The sequence below is a fragment of the Babylonia areolata genome, chromosome 4, assembly GCF_041734735.1.
Source record: "Babylonia areolata isolate BAREFJ2019XMU chromosome 4, ASM4173473v1, whole genome shotgun sequence".
NCBI classification, from domain to species: Eukaryota; Metazoa; Mollusca; class Gastropoda; order Neogastropoda; family Buccinidae; genus Babylonia; species Babylonia areolata.
The window spans coordinates 32,172,961-32,182,960 of record NC_134879.1 but is presented as its reverse complement, the minus strand read 5'-3'; the positions used below and the strand labels follow the sequence as shown (position 1 = coordinate 32,182,960).

The window sequence follows — 10,000 nt, the reverse complement described above, 5'->3', positions numbered from 1 at the left end:
TCAAGTTCAGAATGAATCTAGTTCGCCTTCCTTCAACCCCCGTTTTTTTTTTCTCTCTCTCTCTTCATACCCCCTGCCTTTTCTCCCTCTCTGTCCCTCCCTGACTTGTCCCGAGAATTAGAGAGTGTTGAGGCCTTGAGGATAGAGCGTCCTGAGTTTGCTGATCCAGAACTCTTCCCTTTGTGTCTGTGAGCGTGGTTGTCTGTGAGGACCTGCCCTATGGGCATGCACCTCATGTCACGCAGTGAATGATCTGTTGTGCTGTCCACATGAGAACACGTACACATAAAGATAAAAACGAAAAAAAAAAGAGGAAAAACCAGATTCAACAAAACTTAAACATAATTGTTCTGCCACGCAATTTTGATTTTAACATCTCAAAATTAAACTTTACATCAGTTCCTCTCTGGAACGGAAAGCATAGTAAATAAACATGGCAACATCTCTTATTACACACCTGAATTCATTTTGTAACAAAAATGGAATTGGCGGAGTGTTACTATTTCTATAATGTTTGAATACAAACTTTTCTCGTAGTTTAGCATATACAGAGAGAGGGAGAGAGAGAGAGAGAGAGAGAGAGAGAGAGAGAGAGAGAGAGAGAGAGAGAGGACAGACAGACAAACAGACAGAGACAGAAACAGAGAGACAGACAGACAAAGACAGAGACAGAGAGAGACACACACATAGAGACAGAGACAGACAGAGACAGAGACACAGAGACAGACAGAGAGACTGACACAGAGACAGACAGAGAGACATAGAGAGAGAGACAGAGGCAGAGAGACAGAGATAGAGAGACAGAAACTTGGGAGAGAGAAAGAGACAGAGACAGACAGAAACTTGGGAGAGAGAAAGAGACAGAGACAGAGACACAGGTACAGAGACAGAGAGACAGAGACAGAGACACAGAGACAGAGAGAGACACAGACACAGAGACAGAGAGCATTAAAGGTCCAACAGCCTTTCACGGCCACCAGCACTGTGTGTAGGGTTCGCCACAGGGCGGCGGGGCCCAGTCCTCTCCTTCCGCCGTTGTAACCTCCTTCCCCCAACAGAAGTCAGGTATGGTATTCACACCTGGGTGGAGTGAGGAAAATCGGAGTAAAGTGTCTTTCCCCAAGAACACGTCAACACCACACACGCCGAAACGGAGACTCGAACCCTAATTCGAACCCTGATCACTGGTGAACACTGGATCTCAGATACAACGCTTGACTGATTCTGCCACGGAGCCTCTCTGCGTATATACATACATACATATATATATATATATATATTATATAATTAAAAAAAAAATATATATATATAGTCATTCGGATGAGTCGATAAACCGAGGTCCTGTGTGCAGCATGCATCTAGCGCACGTAAAAGAACCCACGGCAACAAAAGGGTTGTTCCTGACAATATTCTGTAAAAAAAAAAAAAAAAAAAAAAAATCCACTTCTATAGGAAAAACAAATAAAACTGCACGCAGGAAAAGAAAAAAGAAAAAAAAAAGGGTGGCGCTGTAGCGTAGCGACGCGCTCTCCCTGGGGAGAGCAGCTCGAGTTTCACACGTACAGAGAAATCTGTTGTGATAAAAAGAGAAATACAAATACATAATACTAGACCTAAAATGGACCTCCATGGCAACACGGTCATCATCACGATAACCACCATCATCGTCATGATCTTCAGGCATCGTCATCATCATCGTCATCCTCCTCCTCCTCCTCATTCGTCATCCACGTAGCCAAAAACTGCCCCAGAGTCTGTTACCTCTCGTGCCCTGCTCTGAAAGTGACCTCAGGTTTCGTATCCCCCCTCCCCTCCCCTCCCCACCATCGCCAACCCACTTCCATGCTTGGGACGAGTCCTGTCAAAGGTCTTCAGTGTCGGTAGGTTCATGGGGGACTGTCGTTGGAAGGACGTGGTGGTGGTCACCACTCTTGGGAAGACGTTCACTCACTCAAGTCTGGCACCGCGAATAATTTTATTGTCGTCAGTCGGAGGCTTAGTAAGTGGTGTGTGTTCTGCGCAAGGTAAATCAGAAAAAAAGGCAGCAGTGCGGGGTCTCGTCTAGTGTGTGGCCTCTTGGCGGCCTAACCTCGATGGTTCTTTGTGGACTGCCGGCACTGAGATTTTGACAGACGAACCAGGGTGTGGCTGTGTATGGGGGACTCGGAATGAGCGGCGTGGGAGTAATGACAGAGAAACAGCGTGCAGATGATGGGGCAGCATAACAACAACAAACAAATACAACAGCAACAAATACACAAAAACCAAACCAAACGTAATAATCATTATCATCTCCAATGAGAGAAGGATTGATTTCGAGGTGCAAAGCATGAAAGTCACAGTCACTGAATATGTATACAATCGTTCGTTTATTTATTTATAGCCTGTTAATCTAAGATGATGATATTAGACTGAAAATAAATTATATTATTATCATTATTATGATTATTTTGATTATTATAATTTCTATTATCATGATGATGATTGTTATTATTAATTAGAAATCATGAATAAATTAGAATTTATTTCTTTATTATTATTATTTTATTATTATTATTATTATTTTATTACTGTTATTTTTTAAAGTATTTTATTTATTCTTTTTTTTTGTACGCTTATAGTTGACTTCATCAGGTTTTTGCGCCTTATACATATCATTATTATTAGTAGTAGTTCTTTTCTATGTATTTACCTATTATTTATTTACTTTTTTTTTCCTCTCAAGGCCTGACTAAGCGCGTTGGGTTACGCTGCTGGTCAGGCATCTGCTTGGCAGATGTGGTGTAGCGTATATGGATTTGTCCGAACGCAGTGACGCCTCCTTGAGCTACTGAAACTGAAACTGAAACTAGAAATCATAATTTCTGTATATTCCAATGAAATGGAGGCAGTTGAGGTGGAGAGGGAGGGGGGCGGAGGTGGAGGGAACTGAGGAAGGAAGAGAGAGAGAGAGAGAGAGAGAGAGAGAGAGACAGACAGACAGACAGACACAGACACAGACAGAGAGACAGAGAGACAGAGAGAGAGACAGAGAGACAGAGAGAGAGGGAGAGAGAGAACAGAATGTGGAAAAGATAGAGCACAAAATGTAAAATGGAGAGGGTGACTGTCAGTGATTGGAGAAAGAAAAAACATAAAATTGGAAGGGTGTGTGTGAGAGAGGGGGGAGGGGGGAAAGAGAGATTAGGACAGAAAATTAATCAATAATCAAATATTGTATGCACTACTTCTGCAGATTCTTATTTGAAAAGGATGATGTGGGGACCTACAATAAACAATCAACTGGACTATTTAACACACAACTAGCTATGTATACATATGTATACACAGAAGACATAAAATGCTCAAATGTTAAAGTAAACCACACATACAATAGTCAGTCATACACAGGGTTGAGAATTAAAAAAATATATCCAGCAACAATTCAAAACATGGACATGTGATTTTTTTTTTTTAAAAATCAGGCCTTTCAACAGTATAATATACAACGATATCACATTACGCACATATGTACACTTGCATACACATTCCTGAGTCACGTCGTTCATTACATTTGTTTTAAAGCTGGAACGATTGTGGAGGAACGAAGCTGTTCTATTTGGGATTTCGGAACGTGAAAGAGTTTTCCTGAAGGTGAATGCTGATAATGATTTTGAAAAGAATATATTGTGGCTGCTGTCGCTTGAAATGCGCGTGGCTTTCTGTCCAACAGTGATGTATGTACACCACACTGCAGCTTCTCTGTCCCACCCCCCACAACCTTCTGCACAGATTCAGGACCTTATTCAGCACATGCTTATCCTTTACACCAAGACCCCCCCCCCCCCCCCCGGTCCCCCGACCCCCCCACACACACCCACACACACACACACCCCGCCCCCACACCAGCAGAAGAAAGAGGTTAAAACAGATTCAGCAAAACATCTGCAGAGCAGAGACCTTGAAATATTTGTTTGGAAATTAACTCTGATGTTTATGAGTGTCTGCAAGCATTCTTTTGTGAGTGTGTGTGTGTGTGTGTGTGTGTGTGTGTGTGTGTGTAGAAGTGTGTGTGTGGAATTATGTGTGTGAGTGTGTGTAGAAGTGTGTGTGTCTGTGTGTGTGTGTGTGTGTGTGTGAGAGAGAGAGAGAAAGAGAGAGAGAGAGCGTGTGTGTATGTGTGTGTGTGTTTCGGGGTTGGGGGGGCAGGGAGGGGGGACAGGGAGGGGGGGAGGGGGCTAGACAATGCATGCATGCATGTGTGTGTGTGTGTGTGTGTGTGTGTGTGCGTGCGTGTGTGTCTGTGTGTCTGTGCGCGCAGATGGTGTGTGTGCATGTGAAGGACACGAATGTGCTCAACATGGGGGAGTAGAGGAGTGGGGGGTGGGGTGGGGGTGGGGGGATTTAGAGAACTGACGCCAACAGCAAAGCCTTTGAGTGACCAATAATCGTGACTTTTATCACAAATCTGCATGGGGAAAGCGAGGGTGAGGGGTGGGGGGGGGGGGGGGGGGGGGCGGGAGGGTAGAGGTTGGGGGGGACGGGTGGTAGTGGTGGTGGTGGAGAACACAGTAAATACAAGGCACTTAATAAACCATCTGTCATTATCAGCTTTGAACTGTCGATTTTTTTTTTTTTTTTTTTTTAAACTTAAGCCAACAACAACAGCTGGCTTTGTGAAGAAACAAACCAAAGCGGGGTGAAGTATTTTTGTCGCTAATGAACAGGATGTCGTGGCGTTCCTGGCAGAACCGGTCAGGCGTTGAACTTTTAATTCAGTGTTCACAGGGGGACTGGGGTTCGAGCCCCGTGTCTCGGCTTGGTGTTGTGTCCTTGAGGAAAGGCACGTGACTCCCGGTTGTCCGTCACTCCACACAGGTGTGAATGGGGTTACATGACTTCAGTTGGGAAAGGGTTAATGTAATAGCAATTTATTTTTTGTGGCACTTTGAATGAATGTGTGGCTGAGATTGCGCGTGCGTGTTGTTGCTTGTGATGCTAGGGGAAGCAATTGCGTGTTGTGCTTGTGATGCTAGGGGAAGCAATTGCGTGTTGGTGCTTGTGATGCTAGGGGGAAGCATTGTGATGCTAGGGAAAGCAATTGCGTGTTGTTGCTTGTGATGCTAGGGGAAGCAATTGCGTGTTGGTGCTTGTGATGCTAGGGGGAAGCAATTACGTGTTGGTGCTTGTGATGCTAGGGGAAGCAATTGCGTGTTGTTGCTTGTGATGCTAGGGGGGAAGCAATTGCGTGTTGGTGCTTGTGATGCTAGGGGGAAGCAATTGCGTGTTGGTGCTTGTGATGCTAGGGGGAAGCAATTGCGTGTTGTTGCTTGTGATGCTAGGGGGAAGCAATTGCGTGTTGGTGCTTGTGAATGCTAGGGAAAGCAATTGCGTGTTGTTGCTTGTGATGCTAGGGGGAAAGCAATTGCGTGTTGGTGCTTGTGATGCTAGGGAAGCAATTGCGTGTTGTTGCTTGTGATGCTAGGGGGAAGCAATTGCGTGGTGGTGCTTGTGATGCTAGGGGAAGCAATTGCGTGTTTCTTATGAATATGATTTTATTGTGATCATCGCTCCTCAGTGTCAAGTGAGTACAGTTCTGGATAACTTAGCTGATCCCGTCACAGCAACTGTAAGCCGGAGCGTGAGAATCGGCTGGACCGGACGGGTCCTAGTGTTTCAATGTTTGGCCTGTTGTCACACTGATGAGGTTAGGTCCTATTATTCTTATTATTATTTATAGGTGTTTTGGTTCTTCATTATTTGTCAAAACATTTTGTATTTATTCTGGTTATGAATTGGATTACTTAATTTCACTATTTTAGTAAACGAATGAAAGGTGATCCGTTTCTGGGATTGTTTGGTTATTGTTCATTTCTACTCAATTGTCTTTGTAATTTCTATGGATCGATTCATCCAAATGATAAAGTGTTATATTTGTGTTGTCAAAATTCTTTCATGCTGTGAATTACAAATATAGTTTATACAGTATTTATTATATTGTTTTATAAATACTTTTTGTATGTTTTATTAAATGGAGTTTATGTACTTTTTGTGCAGAGGCTCGCGCATTGTCGCGCATTATTACGCACTGTCAGGCACTCTCACCCTTTGTATCTGAAGAGGTCAGAACAGAGAACCTCCGTGAAACGACCCTTGTGTGAGGTGTTCATTCCCTTTTCCTCCCCCTCTTGTTCTTCCTTACCCTCTTGTGGAAAACGCTGTATCGAGGATAGAACCCACCCTAACAACTACAACATTAAAACGGCGTGAGGAGAGGATTAGAGGATTAGTCCCCTCGTGCACCACTCCCCCCGGCACCCCATCCCCCACCCCCACCCCCACCCCCTCCCATCACCGCCTCCCTATGCCAAGCCCTAGACACAATGCATTTAAACCTTAAAGAGGATGTGGTTTTTTGATAGGTGTGACGGCTGGTGTTTTTTTGGGTTTGTGTGTGTGTGTGTGTGTGTGTGTGTGTGTGTGTGTGTGTGTGTGTGGTTGTTGACAGCTAAGGAAAGGGAGGGAGGGAGGGAGGGGGCGTGGGCATTTTGTTGACTGTCGGCGTCGTATCGATTAATCAATGGAATCAACAGAAAACTGCCGGTGCATTTGCGCACACCTTTCGTTGGTCGATCCGTGGACGCCAGGTGAGAGGGACCCCCTACTGGGCTGGGGGGGGGGGGGGGGGGGGGGGGAGGAAGGGGGATCGGAGGGGGCGGGGGGTAAGGGGAAACTGGTGGGAGTACTGGCCTCGTGTTGACGCGTCCGCCCAGGAAGCGAGACAATCTGGGAGCAAAGGTTCGAATCCCTCCCACGCTCGCTACGATTTGCTTCCCCTTCCGCTGGACCTTGAGTGGTGCTCTGGATTTTAGCCATTCGGATGAAACGACAAACCGAGATCCACTGTGCAGTATGCACGAAAAACAAACCAACCACCACCCCCCAAAAAACACCCAAACCCACGGCAACAAAAGGGTCGTCCCTTGCAAACTTACATGGATAGAAGAACAAATGTCTGTGCAGGCAGAAAAAAAAACATGTGGCAAGAGAATAAAAGAGGAAGAAGAAAGAAGGAGTGAGAAATCACAGAATTCAACGAAAGGAGAGGCAGACAAAGACATGCTGACGGACAGTGGCAGAACAAAGAAATCTACGTTGGTATGGCCATGTGAAAAGGTCCAACGGCCTCACCGGAACGATCCATTCTACTGTCCAGGGTAGGAGACGGAAGGAAAGACAGCAAAAAAAACGCGATGGACTGATGGCATTGCAGAATGGACAGGAAAACCATTTTGCGGAGACCCAGGCTTTGACACACAACAGACAGACCTGGAGAAATGGGGTGACCAGTTCTTCCGTGAGACTCCCAAATCACTCTTCACAGAGTTCAGGAGCAGAAACAGCAGCACCAGAAGAAGAAGAAAAGGGGGAGGAAGAGGAGGAGGAACAAAAGAAGGAAGAAGAAGAAGGGGGGGGGGGGAGAGAGAGAGAGAACAGGAGGAGGAACAAAAGGAAGAAGAAGAAGGGGGGGGAGAGAACAGGAGGAGGAGGAACAAAAGGAGGAAGAAGAAGAAAGGGGGCGGGGGAGAGAGAACAGGAGGAGGAGGAACAAAAGAAGGAAGAAGAAGAAAGGGGGGGGAGAACAGGAGGAGGAGGAACAAAAGGAACAAGAAGAAGAAGAAGAACAAGAAGAAGAAAAGGTGGAGAAGAGGAGGAGGCGGAGGAACAGAAGAAGAGGAGAAGGAGGAGGAAGAGGTGGAGAAGGAGAAGGAGCAGAGAAGAAGATGAAGGAGAAAAAGTAGGAGGAGGAGGAGGAGAACAAATACGTCTATCTTTAAATTCTGAAATAAACTGCTGCTCATTTTCCACTTCCTGAGACATCCACACAATTCCAAAACCATGTTCAGACAGAATCTTTTAAACATTATAAGCCCAGTTTTCTTTACCTGACTCCATTTGTAATGACATCACATGATAAGCCTGTTTGCACAAACGTGATTGTGGAAGCTTCAATAATTTCAACCAATACTTAATACATTTCACAAAAGTTACATGTACAATGGATATCTGCCCACTTCCACATATAACAGTGTGTTGGATGAATGAATCGGTACATTCAGAAAACTTTTTATTGCACCGGTGTGCACTTTCTCCATTTGTGAGTTTACCTTTAGACCCCAAACTTTCGGCTGCGTATGTAAGTACAAGTTCAATTTATGTATCAAACATTTTCCAAAATAGATAATAATGAATCGAGTTAAGCTTTTTTTTTTATTTTTTTTTTAACGATTTCAGTATTTCATTTACACCTTTCTTTGCTTTCCTACAAGATTCTCCCAACGCATAGTTTAAACTTAATTTTGTTGAAAATCCCATTCAAAAATACTTATATGAATTAGTTACTTTAATATCCGCATTTCCATATAACCACTTTTAATGTACTGACAGATGCTCACCCATTCTAAAAATCATAATTTTAGTTTTGTCTAAATTAACTGTTATGCCAAAGCGATCTGCTTCTTCTTTCAAAGCATTTCATTGGTTTTGTAAACCTATAACAGAATCTGACAAAAGAATGACATTATCTGTTAATAACAGTAAGAATATTTCGATAGCTCCCGGAATTCACTGAATTCCATGTCTTCCTTTTCTTGACAGTTCTATTGCTAATTCATTAATGAAAAGAGAGAACATCTGTGGGCTCAAATTACAACCTTGTTTTACGCCATTTGGATAACCCAAACATTCTGAATACACACCATTCGCACGGACACATGCAAGTACTGATTTACAAATATCTCTGAGAGCCATATAACATTTACCACTTACACCACTTTCACGCAAAACATGCCAAAGAGCATTGCGATTCACAGAATCGAAGGCCTTCTTAAAGTCTACAAATGCAAAATAAAATGCAGTATTGTTAAGCAAATATTTTTGCACAACAGAATACAAAGTGAAAACATGATCTATTGCACTATAATTACTTCTAAAGCCTGCTTACTGTTCAATTATTTTTTTCTTTCTTTTCAGCCCACTTTGTTAATACTTTGTAAAATATATTGTTCAGTATATGAGTGTAGATTTTACTTAAAACACTGGTAAGCGCTACTCCACGATAATTATCAAGATTGCCGACGTCTCCTTTTTGTGAATTAGAATTATCATGGATTTTGACCATCTTAAAGGAAGCGTTCGAATTTCAAGAACTGTTTAAATAATTGAACAAGAAAGCCAATGATGGCTGAATGTGCATGCTTTAACATCTCTCCGACTATTTCACCTGGTCCTGCACTCTTTCCTGATTAAAAACGTCTAATACTTGCAGTAACCTCTTCTTTGGCTATGAGATTATTGAATAATGTTTCAAATGCATCATCTTCTTCTATCACACTGTTCAGTTCTTGTGGTACATCATACTCAATATCTCTGAAAACTCTATAAAAAAAAGATATATCATTATACATAAAAGCCTTTCTATTTACAGATCTTATTATTGCCCAGAACGTTTTCAATTCCTTAACTGAATCTCTCAATTTTCTCAACCTATTCCCTTCAAAGAGGGAGAGAGAGTCGAGACAAAGAAGAACCTCCCCCCCCCCCCCAAAAAAAAAAAAAAAAAAAAAGAAAGAAAAGAAAAGAAAAGTGGATCAGTGCCTAAAGGCACAGGAAGACATAATTGTCTGTACAGAGACAGACAGACAGAAAATGGCAAGAGAGAGAGGTGGACAGAGTCAGCGTGAGACACAGAGAGAGAGAGAGACAGACAGACAGACAGACAGAGACAGAGAGGGGAGGGGCAGACAGGCGGAGACAGGAAGAAGCGGTAAGAGAGACCGGGGAACAGAGAAAAAACATGAGAAAAAAAGAAAGAAAGAAAGAGACAGAAAAAGAGAGAGACAAACAAAAACAGACAGAGACACAGATAGAAAAGACAGAGAGAGAGAGAGAGAGAGAGAGAGAGAGAGAGACAGAGCGAAAGAGAGAGACTGAGACAGACAGAGACATAAAGACAGAGAGG

General features: G+C 43.3%; 1 protein-coding gene across 4 annotated transcripts in view; it reads right to left on the bottom strand.

Annotated features, from left to right (window-relative positions):
- The window catches only part of LOC143281074 (tyrosine-protein kinase receptor-like), a 347,133-nt gene that overhangs the window by 101,598 nt on the left and 235,535 nt on the right, over positions 1-10,000 (bottom strand). The window lies entirely within an intron of this gene.